At 35.0% G+C, this 19282-nt stretch overlaps 1 protein-coding gene across 8 annotated transcripts in view; it reads right to left on the minus strand.

The window, feature by feature from the left end:
- ATXN1 (ataxin 1) overlaps nucleotides 1-19282 on the minus strand; it is a 349242-nt gene that overhangs the window by 120651 nt on the left and 209309 nt on the right. For 7 of the 8 annotated variants that reach the window (XM_039348817.1, XM_039348809.1, XM_039348821.1 and 4 more), the window contains one exon: nucleotides 9428-9553. The exons of the other annotated variant lie outside the window; for it this stretch is intronic. The gene's annotated coding sequence lies outside the window, so the exon portion shown is untranslated. The remainder of the gene's footprint in view (nucleotides 1-9427; nucleotides 9554-19282) is intronic. 8 annotated transcript variants of the gene reach the window in all.

Here is a 19282-nt window from a genome sequence, read left to right on the forward strand (position 1 = left end):
CTTGAGAGACTGAAATAATCTGTAATTAACGTTCAAATATATCTGGTCTTAACCAATATTGAAAAATGCAACTGTCCAAGAAAATCAGACAGTAATAGAAATAACTCATTATTGAACAACATGCTAAAGAATCTTTTTTTCTCCCTCCTTTCCTAAATAAAATATTGTTACTTTTCTTTTGATATGTTGCCAATAATTTCCTAAATTCTCAAGTGAGAGCTTTATTTTGCCTTCTTAATTTGTCAATTCTCCTAGCAAAAGTTAAAATGGCCCACATCTGGTTCAGTGAGGTGGAGAACAAGAAATGTCTCCTTCAGTGAGCAACTCTCCTCTTTCCCCAATTATCCAACAGAAAGTAAGTCAGCTTCCATCACACCCTGTTCAATATTGGCAGTAATTATTTTTATTTTTTATTTTTACCTGTATAGTTTACGCTTTGTATGCTCTATGAAGTGAAACACTCTTCAAAATGCCTCTGGGCTCCCACCTTTATTTGAATTCATTCTTTGTCATTTTCTCATTGAAATGGTTGTATTAAATTCGTCACAGAATGCTATCTGCTTAAGATCTTTGAGTGAACATGTAACTATTAATTATAACTACGGAAATACCATTGGATTGCCTTATAGGCCATAAGCTTCCCACATTCTTTAATAATATGACTGATTTTAATATATTGTATTGATTTTTTTATCTTTTTTTTATTTTTGAACAAACAAGTTAATAACATTTTATCCTGACACTGTGGGAGGCCCTTACTCACTATCTCCTTAAGAAATTGAGATTTTGCAAAACCTTTTTACAGTTACACAAGTTCAAGACTCTTTTTCAAAATATTCAATCTTATCTCACTAAATAATGGTTTACCTTTTTGTCTAAGCCCTACTCTGTACTTCAAAAAGGTAAATATGCACAATAAGCTTAACTTTTACCTCACAATTGGGATTACAAAGCCAAAGAATTCTACAAAAATAATGTAGGCTTTTCCAAAGACTGTTAATATACAAAAGCAGGGGTCTCCAAACTTGGCAACTTTAAGATTTGTGGACTTCAACTTCAATTCCTCAGCCAGCCATTAGGAGTTGAAATCCACAAGTCCTCTGGAAGGTGAAGTCCATAAGTCTTAAAATTGCCAAATTTGGAGACCCCTGCACAAAAGGATAATCTTAAATATCATCGAGCCATCTATATATCACCACCCAAAAAAGGGATCCCCTATTCTATCTGGAGGCTCACTAAGTTTGAAAAGGCCTACTTTGTAGTGTCTGTTTGACTCTTGGCCCCACTTTTTAGATTGCCTGTTCTACAAGCCTATTTATTTTTTAAAAATGGAAACTTATTCTATTCTTTACATCTTTATTTCTAGTACTATACTGAAGGACAAAAATAAGCACGGTAGAAAACAATATTCTTCTGGAGGACAACTAGCGGAGCTGGCATTTGCCATCTAATAAATTGTGTTTCCCTAATGGCAGCACACAGTATTGCTCAAAATCCCATCAGCTCTAAAAAGTTGGAATCCTACTCTAAAGTGTAAATATTTGTTATTCTCATTGATATTCTTCTCATAACAAAAGCTGAAATATGGTAAAAATATTCCATCTAAACAATCCTCCATTATTTAAAGCATTGCTATTTAAGGAAGTGATATAAAGTATAAAATAGCAACTACAATGAGGAAGAGTTGTCAACAAAAATTGCCACAATCACTTACTACATTTATGAAGAAAACCCAAGTATCCATTCTACTCCATAATTCTGCTGGCCCAAGCATTTTCAGCTATTCTTCTTTGGTAGTGAGCAAGAGATAACAGCACACAGAGGTCCAATGCAAACCTTTGTGATAGATATATTAACCTAGCAGACCAGATTAGGAAAATTGGAACTATACTTTATAGAAGAAAAACTTTAAAATCTTGCAAATCTTGCTATGTTTTCTCTTCTCTCCCTCTTATAATCCAAAGTACTTGGAATGGGAAGTGAGCCCGAGTCTTTTTCTAATACTTTCCTACCCCTGGGGGTCAACCCATTCAACCCATTTTAAATGAAGTTAATTAAAAATGCATTCTTATCTTTCCTAGACCCATATTCATGTTTTTATTTTTATACTGCCAATGCTTATCATGACTCATCCAAAATAGTAAATAAATCACAAGTCTTTTGTAACCCTTTAGGTATTTATTGTATTATAAATGTAAGAAAAGGAAACAGATCTTGACAAACAGCTATGGAAAAGATTTAGCAATATTTTGTTTCCAAACATACTTGTCTGCAGGGCTTTTTTTTTTTTTTTTTAGGTGCATACCGTCAGTTATTGAAGATCTTGAAGACAACATTGTGAAGACTGATTTACTTTGACAATGCTGTAAAATATGTGAATTTATTTATAATTTCTATATTATATTATGGGCTTGTCTACATTACATTTGCAAGTTTATATAATACACTGAGTATGCCTACCATTATTCTAGATTAGTTCTCAGGACTAGCATAAAAGGGTTTCCCCAGGATTTTTTTTTTTTTTTTGTAATTCCCTAGTTTATAGTCCTAGAATTCATTTGTGATTACCTATCCAAGCTTAGACATCAGCCAGCTATCTGAAACAATAGCCATCTTAATAATTATAGAATACAAAGCTCCAGTATAATTAGTACCTTCTTTTCCAAGGCCTTGGCCTTATACTGTCAGAAAAAATGATTCAGTAGAACTTTACTGAGATACAATATCCATCCATTAGTGATTTCTTTGTTTAAAAAATAACTGATAATTCTGTAATAATCTAAGGGAAAAAATATAGTGTCTTCTCCTATTATTACACTTTTTTAAAAAAACAACAACAATGTCTATAGTTTGAAGAAATGCTTGGAAAAATTATTGGCATTTAGGTAAGGTATACATCAAACACTACAGCTTCTCTAAATAAGCAAACCGACAAATTTTACTTCAATTCAAGTTATATACGTTTACATGTAGGCTGAATATTAAGTAAAATTACAGCTCATCTAAATGACATGTTCCAGTAATATTGACATACCTACATAAATGCATGCAATTTCTGTGGCCAAGAAAATATAATAAAATATTATATTTCTATGCTAATTCCTTTATGGTCATGTAAACAGACCACAAAAGTCTTACAGGATAGTTATTTCTCATTACTAACAATTACTATGAACCATTTTGCAACTGTAGAAGCTAAGTACCACCATAATATACTCAATTTGCATCCTTGGAAATAGAGCACTCTTACATATTATTAATGATTTGAGAGTTCATCTTGTAAGACTAGAATCAGTGGTGGGATTCAGCCGGTTCACACCAGTTTGGCAGAACCGGTAGCTAATTTTTTGTTGCCCAGGCCCAGAATGGACTTCCGGAAGTGGCACCCACACAGAGAACCAGTTCATTTATGTTAAATGCAATCTCATCTCTAGATTCTCAGTATATTACTAAGGATAAACAAGATGTACTATTCCCGCTAAAGCCTAAGGACTCCCTATTTCCTCAGTTTAGGACCTAAGTTTTACACTCAGAATTTTAAAAGCTTCCAAATGATTGTGAATGTGAAGATTATGTCACTAAAGCAATACAATGCTGTATTTATATTATTCCAATTACATAACACCCAATTATATCATCTTTATTACTCCTTTTTGAAGATCACATGAACAAATGTAAAAAAAAAAAAAAAAAAACCAACCCCTATGCTATGTGTTTGGCAATCTTGACATTTTTTTCCAGAAAATCAGTATATAGATAGAAGATGCATATACAAGAAAACAGTTTGAAAAAAAAAATTCAATGTTCTTTTAAAACAAAACTGAATGTTTTAGAAAAATTAAGTTATATGGGAATCGTAAGTATAGGCACTGAGTGACTATTTACAAAATTAAAATAAATTTCAAATACTTATTATTAATCTTTAAAAGATTATAGTTTTTCCACATTCCATTTTATGGAACTATATTGAAATATTGCAATCAACACATTCTCTAAGAATTTCCTTATCAGAGCAGATATGTACACACATAAGGAAGACATTAAAAGCACATTTATTGACAGTCTAAAAATAGTTCTTGCTGTTCTATAAGCTACAGATTTTCTCTTTACACCACCCGAAAAACATTCTGGTGTTATTTGCATTTTAGAAAGATTAGAAAAAATGAATTTTCTGTGGCCAAAACAAGAATGTTATTCAAAAGAATTGTCCTATACAATACAACTAAGTAGATATAATATACTGTATATGTAGATTTCATTTGAAGAGAAAAAAAACATCAGTGGAAAGCAGAACTCTGCAGGTGTACTCCCTTGTGAGATTTTATTGATATTTAGGTATAGACAGACAGACAAAAGTAATGGAAACAAACTTAAACTAGAAAGCATTTTATAGACAAAAATGTGCTTTCCAAAAAAAGAAAAACATTCCAACTAGTGATCAACTAACATCCAATTATCTTCATGGGTCAGAAAAGAGTCTTTCCAGCAGAAAGAGCATGAATGATAATGAAAGATAGGACTCTGAAACCCCTCTGTTTATATAGCAAATAAAAGTGCATCACATTTCTAAGAAATTGTTTTGCTTGCCTGCATCCTTTGCCAGCTTTCTTTGTCTCTGCAGAAATGCTGCAGTCTTGCATCAGCCTTTACAAATCATATGAAATTGAGATGCAAAAACTATGTTAAACTGTTATGTCTTCCCCTTCCCCTCTAAGAAACTTAAGTCAATTTGCCAGATATTAGTGCCACCCTTCCCATCCACCCTAACCCTAACCCACCACAGAGTTCATAACCTTATCTCAAATATTTGCAACATATTCCAGTACCCAAAAAGAGATTCAATGTTTGTCAAGAGAATGATTTCTTTACTGAAACTGAAATACATATTTTCTCTTTTTGTATTTATGCTATAGAAAGTCATTTTTGTACATGATGGCTAATGGATTAATTGTTGTTTGCTATGAAAAACAATGAAAGCACAAAAATAAAAAAAATACGGTAAATAGTTCTTGTAGTCATTTTTAGTGGACAAAACTGAATTGGAATAAAATAGTTTTAAGTAATTCTAGCTCGCAGAATGATCTTTTCACAGTTGATCAATATGGCACTCAAGTACTTACATATTTAATTATCCAAAGTATAATTAACATATATTAAGCTAAATCAAATATAGTACACACAACCAACAGAATCCAATCTGAGACCAGAACACAGTTATGCACAAACTTAACCTCTGAATGTAGACAAGGGTGTGGAAGGAAGCACAAAAGAAGAATAAAATTATAAGAAACCTGCAGTATGTATGAGGTTGAGGAAGGAAAGCCATCAACCATTTCTAATATTGATTTGCAAATCTATTGATTCCAATTGTAGAAATGAGTTCATTTTGGTTTTCATTTTAGATATCAAGTACAGCTTAAAATGATGTATCATTCCATAGTTAGAAAAACATTTACTATTGTAATGTTTACAATTGCAAAATACAAATCTACTATAAAAATAAAAATATGGCTAGTGGGCTTGATACTAAATGAAAAGTCCTAGATTCTTTGCATATAAACAGATTTAAGTCATTAAATGCAAAGCATCATGCTTGCATTGTCAGCTACTTCACAGCAAACCTCTAAAGCAGAGGTGTCAAACTGCCAGCCTGTAGGCCGGATGCGTCACGCAGAAGCCGCGCCCACCCATTGCCAGCAATGGCAAAACAGTCCCAATTTGTTGCGCGATGTCACGTGATGTCGCACATTTGACATGTCTGCTCTAAAGTAATCATTGCATGCAAGAAAAGCAAACTGAGTGGCATTTTTTCCATAGGCTTGATAGGGGTCCTTACCTCTATCACTGGAAAGAATTTATATCTGGTAAAACTAAGCACTAAATATACTCAGCTGGGTAGTTCTGGCTTCTAAGAAATATGCATACCCAAAGTACACTCCTATTATTTCTCAATGGGAAAAACTGACATCATCAACGGGTAGATTGGTATCAATGTGTTCCCATCCATAGAGGTTTTTGTCTGATTTTCTATTGGCATATGCAAAACCCAAACTGATAGCTATCACACATCACTCTACATTTCCCCTAACTATCATCACTATAACATGATACCTCAATGGGAGATTGCCATATACTTTTAGCTTTCCTCCTACCAGCAAACAGAATAATAATGCATAAAAAAATAAAATAATACAATGCCTAGTTTGCCAATAGAATACATATTCTTAACTACAACTCTTGTAGAGTTATACTAATTTATACTAATAGTCTAAAACTACTTTTTTTATGAAATAAGACCAAAAATAGTAATTTCTCACCTTACTCCCACCATAACCTTATTAAAACCTTAGATTTCTGAAGACCAATCATTATCGCAAGTGAAAATAAATGGTTTAAAAAACAAAGAAGTTACTTCTTAGAAGTACATGTTGCTCATTATCTATGACTTTATGCTCTGCTTAAAAAAACTAAAGAGTGAGAATAGCTTTGTTTCTCCCAAATTAGTGGGAAGAATAATAATCCACATTTTATTTTGTAGTTTGGATTGTCCAAGAGTAAGAAATCCTTTAGTGAATCCAATTCCATTCAGACAACCGTCCTTTGATCACAAGCTGGAGATAAAGTTGTAACATCTGTAAATCATTAGTTGAGGTGTTTTGGGATTTTAGTTCATACATGAATGAGACAAGCAACTGTCACAGGCTGTTCTTTCGCAGACACCCTTGTCTCCATGCAGGGGGATTTTAGTCAAGGACATAACAAATGGCCATTATGTATCTGTGGCAAGGTATATAATTTTTTTTAGAAGAAAAATGCTACAGTGGAAGAGATTTTTGCTAAGAATTCACAGAAACAAAGAAATGCTATGTTGAGTTAAAATAAAAAACCCGCTGCTTTCTATGACTACTTGTTTTTCTAAATGAAATAAAAGGTGAAAAAATGCTAATTAGGATGAAATTGCTTGCAGTGGTATTGTTTTATCCATTTACAAAGTAACACATTTCTAATAGCGAACGCCTGTTTTCTGTTTCTCAATTTACTGTCGTCTTATTGAGATTAAATTGTTACAGTCATTTCCTCCTAGAGTATTGCTAAGTGAGAGCTTCAGAGATCATTAAAAAGGTTGGAGAATAAATAGAATGAAAAAGGTGAAGCTCGTCACTACAATTCCTAGTACATTGGGGTTTTTTTTACACACAAAAATAGCACAATGTAATCTGAGTCATAAGCTGCTAAGCATGCTATTCGAGCATTCAGATCCATAAATGCAGAAAGGGAATTTATTTTTGCTTTCTTAAGTGTCATTTAAAATATCTAACATGAATACTACCCAAACTATGAATGCAAACTCTTGAATTTAAAAAATTAACATTGTAATAAAATACACCAGAATATATGATTTAAATCCATTATCTACCCTTGAAGTCCCTGACCTTTTCCTGATACATGCATTGTTATTCATATTGACTCTTTGCATATCTTACACAAAGAGTTGATCCACATTTTGTGGTCAGAAATAACAAAAGAACTTACCAGGTGAGAGCAGACCAGGGAGAGCAATTCTTATGTATTACGACTTCTGCACATAGCATGGGACCTCTGGTTATAAATGCCTTATACTGTATACTTAAAAGATAATTGAGTTTCACTTCCTCTGATATTTTGTTTAACAGCCAGTTCATTTAATATCTTGAAAGAGAATTATTGAGAATTTAAATGCTTACTATTTTAAAATATTAATTGGTCATAATATAGAAATATTTTCCCACTATGTTTTTTATTGGGGGGGATTCTATTCTACTAGAACACTGCAAATTTGAATATAATTACATATTTGAGATATGCTTTCACTTACTAAAACTCCAGCTACCCAAACTCCTGACCACTGTGGTCATACTAACTCAGAATATTAGGAACTGCAATCCAAAATTCTTCAAGCACCAGGTCCCATAATCCTTTATCAGCACTAAAATTATGAGTCTATGCTAAAGCAGGCTTATGTAAACCTCCAACTGAAGGAATACACTGAATCAATCCTGTGGACCCCTAAACCAGGGGTTCTCAACCTTGGCAACTTTAAGACTTGTGGAATTCAACTCCCAGAATTCCTCAGCCAGCTTGCTGGCTTAGGAATTCTGGGAGTTGAAGTCCACAAGTCTTAAAGTTGCCAAGATTGAGAACCCCTGCCCTAAACCATTGCCATTATACTCAGGGTTAAAGGGGGAAATTATGTTTTAAATTTACACTTTATCTTTCTACTCAAATGGTGGCTAACAAGATTTAAACCTTTATCAATTTTCCTAAATGCTGAGAGAACAGAGGCCAAATGCTGTTGTTGAGGAAATGCATTCTCTAGTGTGAGACCTGGAAGAAAGTAGGAGAAACTGGTCCCACGTATCAGGGGATCTTCAGAATGGCATGTCCTGCAAATCTTTAATATTGAAACATGTGGGCAACAGGAGAGGAAACCTTCATATAATAAAATCCTCAGCCATTTAACGCTAAACTGATACTACAATCATAATTATACCACACCTGTTTGACAGAAGTCTTAATATCTAAATCCACTGCTTAATTTCTTTAAAAAAAAATCTGATGAAAGTGAAAGTTTTTTTAGGGAAATGCAGAGGAGAGGTAATACTAGGGATCTAATTAAATCTTGTGCACAATTATTTACTATTACAACTCTGCTTCTGCTATGACTCAGTTTCAACCCAATCTGCAACAAGGTCTTTTATATAATTGTTGTAAATTACTGTCGCAATGCAAAACTAGTTAGTCTCCAGATGTGGTTCAACTTGCATTTTCAGCAGTCTTAGCCAGAATATTCAGTGGTAAAGGATGCTGACAGTTGCAGTTCTACCTTATCTGAAGAGTCTCAATTTCTAAGTACTTATACAAAAGTAGATTACATTCTTTTCATACAATCTATGTGGGAATACATTGAGTTCCAATGACACCCTATTTCAGCACTTTAAATGAAAGCCAATTTCCCAGACTGAGAATAGGATCGCATTTTACAGCAAAAACATATGTGCACCCAAAAAATAACAGGTCCTTCTCCTTCCATTTGCCTCTATCAATCCATCTCTAAGTAGTGGTCTTCTGGTAAATCTCATCTCCCAATGCACAAGGAAAGAAACGTGCCAGGGAAAGAAAACTGCCAGGAGAAGGAATAAGCTAAGCAAAGAAGCAGATAGCTTCAAGGCTCATACATCACTTCTGATGTTATAAACAAATCTTCTGATACATGCCCTCTTTCAGCCGCATTGTTAAGAATGCATAGATATGTCACTGTTGTGTCTACTTTCATCCTTTAGCAATCTCTCTGCATGCACTGCACAGAAATAGCAATGCAAGTCTGGTTGCCCAATACAAATTATACAGAACTATTTTCTTCATGTCAAAATAAATTCCCATTACTTACTTCAAATGCCAGGAGTGTTCCTAAGCGCCTCAGTAATATCTTCCTTTTGCGTCCCTTGTACTACTTGCTGCTGCACTTTTTTTCTGAAGTCTGTGCATTAAAACTCTTTCATTGTGCTCCAGGATGCTATAATTAAAAATAAACAGGAAATATTTAGAGGGGAAATATCAACTTCAAGCGATTCGTGGGGAAATCCCTGACCTGTCTGCTTTAACAAGCTGGTTTGGGAACCAAAATGAACAGTAAGTGGATCTTTTTGAGGTTTCTTTATCTCCGTAAGAAACAAAGTATTGTGGAATTAATGCTATCTATTTGCCTGTTGTCATTATTTGATTATCAATTTAGGCTCTACTACTGAAAAAACAGAATATTAACGCAGAGACAGCAGGAATAACCACAGAGAAATCAGGACATATAACTGTTGTGATTGACAATTAACCAAAAGGATGACTTGAAAGCTAGGTAAATCAAATTAATTATAATCTCTCCATAGTCTAAATCCTACTATGTAAAGGTTATTGTTATCTTTCTGCTACATTAGGCATCTTCTGGATAGCCATATGAATAATTCCACCTTAATATGAACCTAGGTTTCTGTTTGTTTTATATGTCCTGTCTTTGGTATTCAACACAGAGATTAAGGAGATTGCTTGCTAGTTTAGAGAAGTACTGCATAAGATTCTCCCTATTCTAGTTCCCACCAGTCATCTTAGACAAGGGTCTGAGTCCCATCATCTCCAGATAGAAATCTGGTAATGTTGTTGTACTGCCACTTTCTTTTAGCAGGCCTAAAATAATAAGTAAAAACTGTAAATTTACACCTTTTTTAAAAACCTTTTCACTACCCTGTTATGTTATGGTATGAATTCATTTTCCTCAATCTACAACTATGTTTTGATTCATCTGGTCAATCTTTTTTTTTTTTTCTTGCAGGGACAGAATTTTCATACTGAGTAAAGAATTCCAGAGTTTCTATTAATGAAATACTACCAGTGACAGGAAATACCCTTTTCTAAGAATTCTACAGTCTTAAGATTTTATTTAGAAAATATTACTTACGCAAAGTTGCATAAACACCTTGCCCTATTGAATATTTCATACTGCAGATTGTTAATCAGTATTAAAACATCTAATTTATTAATACTTTATACTGGACTTTTCGGGGTAACTGTAAAAGGTGAGCAATTGTAATAATTTTGTAAGGGGGGGAGAAAGATTTCATTTATTCAAATTAAGAGCAATATAGTGCAGAAAAAATTGCCTTGAACACTATAATCATATAGCCAAATCTAGCTACTAGAACTGTAATTTATCACACTAAAACTTATCACTTTTACTATCTGGTTCCAGATTAGTTGGTTTCTCTTGATAGAAAAAAAAGTGAAGAGAAAGGAAACAAAGGCAGTAACAATGATAAAAAAAAACAGATTATGAAGAATCCAGACTATTTTTTTGTTTTTTGTTATTTTGCATCCTCTACTTTTTATATCCAGTCCTATGAAGAAAGTTCTGGAGAATTCGAATGCTATCACATACTCTTTTGGTGTTTATTAGGCTGGCCTGAACAGCCAGCCTAATTGTTGAATTATACCATCTTTAAAAAATCCTTAAGGTTTTTTAATTGCTCCAGTTTGCAAATGACCCAGAAAAATTGGATTCGGATACGCGTAGTCCTCAATTTACAACCACATTTGGGACTGGAATTTTGATCACTAAATGAATCATCCACTCACTTCACCTGATTTTATGACCATTTCTACCCCAGTCATTAAATGAATCATGTAGTCATTAAGTAAATCCAGCTTCCTTAACTGACTTTGCTTGCTGGAAACCAGCTAGGAAGGTCACAAATCAAAATCACATGACTGCAAGGTGCTGCAACCATTGCCAATTGCCCGAATTGCAAACAACGGAGTGCTACAACAGTTGTAATTTTGAGTATAGATTTTTCTGAGGCTGCTGTAACCTTAACACATCATTAAACAGTCATAAGTTGCGGACTAGCTGTACTGAGTTAACAATGGTATGCTAACATAAGAATATAAGCACAATCTTCCTGGATCAGGCCAAGTCTAATCTGAGTCCTGCATTTTGATTATCACAGTGAACAATCAACATAGTGTTTGTAAGAAAATGAAGAAACACTCACTTTTCATTATTGCAACTGGTATTCAGATGCATGCTTTCCCCAGAACAATGATAGGACTGTATACACGTTACTCATGCGTTGTCTCAATTAACATTTTTCTAAGCTAATGATTCCCAAGCGTTCAAGCCTTTTCTGGTAAAAAAGGTACAGGTAGTTCTCAAATTAGGACAGTAATTGGAATTGAAATTTCTATTCCTAAATGATGTCATAAAACTTGACATCATCTAACTGCATTGTTTTGTGATAACAATCACTAAGTTTGGTCTTGTTAACGAAATCCCACTGGTAATTAGGTGAGAGCCCACCCCAATCCAAGCTATTCCTAGTTTGGTCCCTCCCAGTCCCGAATCTCACGTCAGGTGAGAAACTGTTTCTTGTCAACTTCCCCTACCAATTCTCTCATCTCTGCTCTTTTAGCCACTCTGTACAAGGGCACTCAGCGGTGACCCTGGAGATGAAATAGAGATTTGGGGCTTCAGTAATTTCAGCAAGACACCATCAACTCTGGACCTCTATTTCAGCCCAAGCACCACTGCCACCACCACCAAAGAGTGCCGCCTCAAGCACTGTTTCACAGTCAGCCACCCTGCCCCACAGCACAAAAGCCCAGATCTTTCCACAACCCTGCATAGCCAGCTGACCTTTGCCATTTTTAACCTGCTATTGACATGGCCTACCCAGCCTGGCCCTATGAAAGTTAGCTACTCAACCTGTCAGGTCTTCTTCCTGAGGCTGTGTTTGGCATTATCATAATGTTTTGCAAAGCCCTCAGAAAGCTTTTGAGGTCTTCCGAAACATTGCAAGAATGGAAGGTATAGTCTTTTCAGAATGCTTTTCGAGGATTGCAATATATCCCACTGTGGTTTGGAGAGGGGGGTCAAGCGGCATCTGGAAGGCAGCCTGGTTCAACCAGCAGCTGCCTTCTGTAGTGCCAGGCAGAGCATGTTTCAGCAGCAGCAGAAGACACTGAAGGTCAGCTGAGCACAGCAGGGTCTTCAAGTGCAGGATAGTGGGGGGTTGCTGGGGTTTTGCACTGTGGTACTGGGGTTGGCCTCACCATGGGGCTTAAAGCAGCACTTCTCAGCTGTGGCACTGGGGCGACAGTAGAGGCCTGGGGACGGTGACAGCTGGCTGATACTGAAATACCTCAGGCTTCTACTTCAGCCTCAGTGCTGCCACTGTGTAGGGCGGTCAACAAGGCTGAGATCAGGAGGAGAGACACAGATTTTGATTATGTGACTGCAGGGGTAATGCTGTGGCCATAACTTCAGGGACTGATAAGTATCATTTGTTTAGTGCTCAGTAACTTCAAACGGTCACTGAACACAAAGTCGTTAATGAAACCTTCTTTTATTCAGAGCCCTGATCATTCTTATTTTTCCTCTTTGCTTTTTCCAGTCTTCTTATGTCATTGCAGACAACTTAGATACTTCCACTGTTTATATATATAGTATATCTGTTTAAAATTCAGTATTTTTCTGCCTGAATTTAAACAGAATCATGTTTGGTTGACTAGTCACTCATTATAAAAAATGACATTCCCCCCCCCCCGAGGTCAAGAACACTTTTGAACAAATTAAAAAGAACAACCCTAAATACAGGTTCTTGAGGGACTCTGCTTCTTAGTTCCCTCCATTGAGAAAATTTCCTATTCATATCTACTATTTATTTTTTATTTCACAAGTTTGCAATCTATAAATGGATTGTCCCATGACTCAAAAGCTTCTAATAAAGAACTTTGCCATTTTTTAAAAACTCTCCAGCTATTCAATGCCAGCAGGGTCAGCTGCATTCATATGCCTGTTGACTTTCTTCCCCACCTCCATAAGAAAAAAAACCTCACTGAGATGTAGGTCAATAGATGATCATTGGAGAATTCATGCTAGTTTTCTTTTAGAAAAACCTTTAAATGTTCAGTTTCTTCTTTCCTTTAATTACCGTTTATATCAGTCACTGCAATTTTGCTTTGGGGTTACAATTCATTTGCAGGATTGCCTCCTCCTATACAAATCTGTTTAACTAGCTTGATTGGTAGAACATATCTTTGTCCTTAGCCTCACATTTGAGGCAAAGATAGCAAGGAAAAAAGGGAAAAGGAGGAGGAGAGGAAATACTTAAAAACAATTCCTTAAATGAAGAACTAGTCAACCCTCCCTTTTTTATCCATGTAGAAGTCAGGTTTTCTCAGATTTTCAAATTCAGTTAAGAAGAAAATGCTACTTTATGGGGGTTGATCTTGCATTTTCAGGACAACTACATCTTTTTAAATGCTTTCTTTACTTCACAATGTATCATACTTTAGTGTTAAGTAAGAAATGTGAAAATATAAAACTTTTTCTTTTGCTAAAATTACATACCGGTACATTCACATTCTACAACAGGCAAGTAACTGGGAAATCCCATATTTTTGGGTCAGCTCCTATGCCGGGATAGGATTGGTAAATCCTGCTACTGAAGAACCCAAAGCCAAGCCAGCAAAGGAGAACTCAGCACTGGATATCCTTGTATGAATTTGAATACAACCACAAGAAGTTGGAAGGCTATTTAAGTTCAGATTACCAGCTTTGATGAGTGGAAAGGAAGATTGAAAAGACCGTATTTTCGATAGAAAGCTATATTCATTATACCAAATCAAACTACTGTAACCTGGAGAACATCCTAATAGATACAATTCAAAGTGGTACAAATTTTCCTAGACTTCCACATTATTAGAAACTTGCAACTGTGCAAAATAAAAATTTAAAACAAAATCATCAGTGGTGCTGTGGTTTTCAATACTAATAGAGACTTCAAATCAGTTCTTCTACAAGACCCTTGCATCCTGAAGGCCCTTCTCTATAGGGGCATCCTACTCATTATAATCCACCCTTTAGTATCAAAGCTTCCCAAATCACCTAATAACAATATCCAGAAGGAAGCTGTTTTTAAATATACAGTCTAATATAGTATCATACAAAACAAAAACAATAAGCAAGGGGTTAAAAAGGGGAAATGGGCTTAATTTACTTCAAATTAGGTTCTAAGGCATTCTAGGTGAATAACTAATCCTGTGCACCACCAGTTTTTTCCCCCATCCTATATAACATTTCTGTCAGGATCTGAGGCTTTTTAAAGGATAAACATGTCATCCAAGCTAGGTTTGGCTGCCATTTTCAGTTAGTATGAACTGTATTTTGAAAGCAGGGTTAATTAGGAAAAAAGATAGCAAAGTGCTTTTTATATTTAATCAACCAGAGTGAGTTAGTATGTACAGAAGCACTCTTAACATTTCATTGTCCTTTAAAAGCTACTATAACTGATATGTGTTACTAAATAAGCAGATAAAGCCATTGTCTTGAAACAGATGGTCCTGCTGTTCTCCCTAACAAGACATGCCAGTCCAGCTGCCAGAATATCAGCACAATGAGATGGCAAATCCTCACTAGCAGTTGTGCTGCTTTATTTTTTCAACAGAAATTCACTGGCAGCTGCAATATTAAGTTATGATAAATTTACTGCTTCTAGATTCTGCAGGCTGTTTTGTATGCCTTAATTTTATTTCCTTCTTGGGAAAGATAAGAATGCTAAGAATATCTATGCTGAAAGGTGTGAAATAAAAATAAAGGTAATGAGCGTGCATCTCACGCTTTGTGGTACTGAAACTGACCACAAGGCAGACTTTCCTGATGCAGGTTTTCCAGCCATTTCAAGTTAGCTGGCATTGCAACTAGATATCCAAAGAGAAGAGTTTACATGACAACCTGAATTCTCTTGAAGAATGCCATGGATAGAAACTTAAAACTAGTAATAATTCTAAGTATCCCCAATTAAGTAGAGGTGGGCTATGGAAGGAAGGATTAGACACCAACATATCATATAAGATATGCTTGCGTGTATTATTAATTTTGTACATTGCCTGACTCTCAATTAAGTACCTCATTAATGCAAAATAGCATTATTCAGACTATAAAAAAGCACAACTTGCCCTATGAACAGCTGGGATACTGAAGGGACATCTAAATTGATTTATCTCGTCACATGCTTAGAGTATCCGTTTCTGAGCAGGACCAATATCTCTGTCATTTGCTTTTTTAAATCATCACAAGTTGTTTTATTTTTCACCTTCTTTCCCTGCTGTCTTTTCTCACCTCTACTCTAACAAAATTTTGTCTGTCTGTCTGTCTGTGTATAAATGCTCTTTTTGCAGAATTATACTTCATCAGATTCAATGAACTGTGATATGTGAAATTTGCAATAAGAAACCTATTCGTCGTGAAGGTGCTAGAAGCCTCAGCAATTATTCAGTTGCCTTGTCCGTTGGCCTCAATTAGGGATCAGTGGGCTCTCAATAGGTCCACTCTCTCTCAGTCCCATAAGGCAGTGTTTCCCAAACTTGACAATTTTAAGGCATGTGGACTTCAACTCCCAGAATTCCACCGCCAGCATTGCTGGCTGTGGAATTCTGGGAGTTGAAGTCCACATGCCTTAAAATTGTCAAGTTTGGGAAACACTGCCATAAGGCAATTATTTAGCTTGCATGGAGGTGGGAGAGGGCAGCACTAAAGGAGAATTCAGTTTTTTAGCAAAATTATGCAATGCAATCTAATCTATACATGATATAAACATTTGTAAAATTTTATGTTACCTCTTCCAAAATAAATTTCAAAGGCTGACCAGGAATCATAAGGATCAATTCCCATCTCTTTCTCTCCATCCCATGCTTTTCATAACTTTTAATCAGATTTACATCAGAAACGATTGCCTAATTTGTTTTGGGTTTATGCAATTTTGTTGGTTCTAATAACAATATTTCATTTATATCTTTTTTCTTTTTACATAACAAGATGGGTTTATTTTGTGTAAAACATAAAGCTAATGACAAAGTCCCATAGCAAAATCTGTAATAAAGGGATACAGCATATTCATTTATGGATTAAAAAACTGGTTCAAAAGAGGTATATGGGATTGATAAAAATTGGACAATTTTCATATTGGAAGGAAGTTAATAATTGGAATCCTAAAGTGTCCGTACTGGTATTGAGTAATGTAAAAAGATAGACATGCTCCTTTTTATAATAAACAACTACCTGAACTTGTTAAGGTAAAATGTGCATTTCAAAGGCAGTTCTGGCAGTATCAGACTCAAGAATGCATTAGTTACTTGTAGAAAAGGCATGACTATAACCAATATACAAGAGATATCTATATTGGTTGAACAGCGCTTACTGAGATTAAATGTATATATAACTGATGGTGGGTTAACAAATGTTACTAATAAACTGGAAAAGAAGAGTAAGATCTCTCCTCTACTTTGCTATTTCTGGATAATTTTGTTCCATTTAAATGATAATGGTACAGCTTGTAAAATAATATTCTAAAGGTGACACTCTCTTTGCTATTATTGTGATTATACCACCTCTTCTAAAGAAAAAGAAAAAGAAACATGTTCAACTCTTAAATTTGATATCCAGGGGGAAAAAAGGCAAAATTCTATGCACACTACTGTCATCCAAATAGTATTTCACCAAATGATATAATGCTATATGGTCTCTTTCATCTCAAGTAAGCATAACTCTTCTAAATTACTTCAATATCATTTATCACCATAGCAACAAAGTCCTTTTTGTAGGTAGCCACTAGGACTGAAGTTGAAACAGTAGGGACTTTCCCCACCTTCAAAGAAACCATATTTAATGTGGCCAGGGTTCTCCAATAAGCACAAAACCACGTACGCCTAACAGAAACCTGTGGAGGTGGGGAAACTCCTATGATCGTCTCAGAACTTTTGCTGAGAAGACATTTCTGGAGTCAAAATAATAAGCAGAAAGTACTATTAGCTTGTATAACATTGAGACTCAGAAATACTTCTTCAAAATATGTATTGTTCCATCATACGTCCACCTTCTAAATTAATTATTGGAAACAAAAGCATTATAAAGCACATCATGTGGTTTTAAAAAATTTGTTAAAAATGAAGACCCAATTAATTTTGTGACAATCTTCCAAGTGTATGATCTGATGTCACAATTTTAAAAACAGTACAACTATACTTCATCTTAAGTTAACACTTGCAAAGTATGTCAAGAATTAATCAGAAAATAGACACAGAATAAGGGTTGGCCATGGTAATTAAATGAATTGTTGCAGATTTTGGTCTCAGCAGGGTATATAAAACAATATACACCTATGAGCTTAATTATATTTTTATTCTTCTAAAGGCATTTTAGAATTTATTCAGCATCACTTCTAAACTGTATAAACCCTTAACAAAATTCTTCACCAATCATAAATGAAGGTAAGTTTGCAAAGAATATATCTCAATAGTTCTCAAAAGCAGTAGGTATCTTAAGTGATCAATTCTATCCCTGTGGTATTCTGAAATAGTAAAAGTTGCAACTATTAAATTAGAACCAGCTATAAAGTGTTAATTTAGTTTAAATTTAATTATGTCGATCACATGGCTGCACAAATACTTCAAAAAAAGTGCTTCACAATGGCCAAGCACATTTCACTCTTTCAAGTAACAGAGCAGTCACATCATTTCGAAGGCTGGTCATAAGTGGTCCATAAACTTCATGTGCATGCACAGACATGTTATTTCCCTAGGAAAAACACAGAGCAAAATGGCATCCATCCATACCTATGTGAACATAACCAGGAATAGTTTCCAAACCAGTTGCAAAAAAGACATATCTATTTCAGTGTTTCAAAGAAAAATATTTTGCCACAACATTGTGAAATGCATACTTAAACATAAAATTCAGATAGATAGCCTTAGTTAAAAAAAAAGTAGCATCAAATATTACTTGTTAATAATACAATACAACTGCAAAATATTCTATGTGGTTTGGATATGATACCATAGAATAACAAGAAGAATAAACTGAAACTTAAGAAAAGATCTCAGATCAACATAGGACATTCGTTTTTGTTATTACAGATGAACTCTCTGAACTTTTATTGCATGCATTGCAACTAGATATCCAAAGAGAATCATTTACATGAATTCTCTAGAAGGTCATGATCAGACGCCTAGAGCCAGTAATAATTCTAAATATGAAACCAAATATATGTGTCCCACGATAATGTTGCAGGATCCAATCTGGGTGGGTCACCGGGACCAGAGATTTAGTCTTCCAAGCTTTTGGAGTTGTGCTGGAGCCCATCCTCCAGCACGAGTCCTTGCTCAGAAAACTAAGCCTCTGGTCCTGGTGACCGACCCAGATTGGATCCTGCAATTCTAAGTATCCCCAATTAAGTAAAAGTGGACTATGGAAGAAAACTATGTTCTGTCAAGTCAGTGTCAACTCTTACCAACCACATAAATTTTCTCCATGACAATCTCTCTTTAACCTAGTCTTTCAGGTCTTCCATTGGTGCACTCATTTTAACACTTTTCACAAACCAGAGAGAATCTAGGAAAGATTCCATGAATGAAGATCCTAAAGGGGAAAACAACTCAAGAAGCATGGGAAACTCTGAAAAAGCTATCATAAAAGCCCAGTTCAGCACAATACCACTGAAAAAGAAGTCAAAAAGAAACCAGCATGGCTGCACAAAGATCTCTCAGACAAAATGAAAGACAAAAAAGACAAGTACAAAAAATGGAAAGAGGGACACATAACTAAGGCTGATTATCAACAGACAACCAGAACATGCAGATACCAAGTCAGGAAAGCAAAGGCTCAGAATGAACAAAGACTTGCAACAGAAATCAAGGATAATAA

This window comes from Crotalus tigris, unplaced genomic scaffold (genome assembly GCF_016545835.1).
Source record: "Crotalus tigris isolate CLP2741 ecotype Arizona unplaced genomic scaffold, ASM1654583v1 scf7180000017564.2150845, whole genome shotgun sequence".
Classification (NCBI taxonomy): Eukaryota; Metazoa; Chordata; class Lepidosauria; order Squamata; family Viperidae; genus Crotalus; species Crotalus tigris.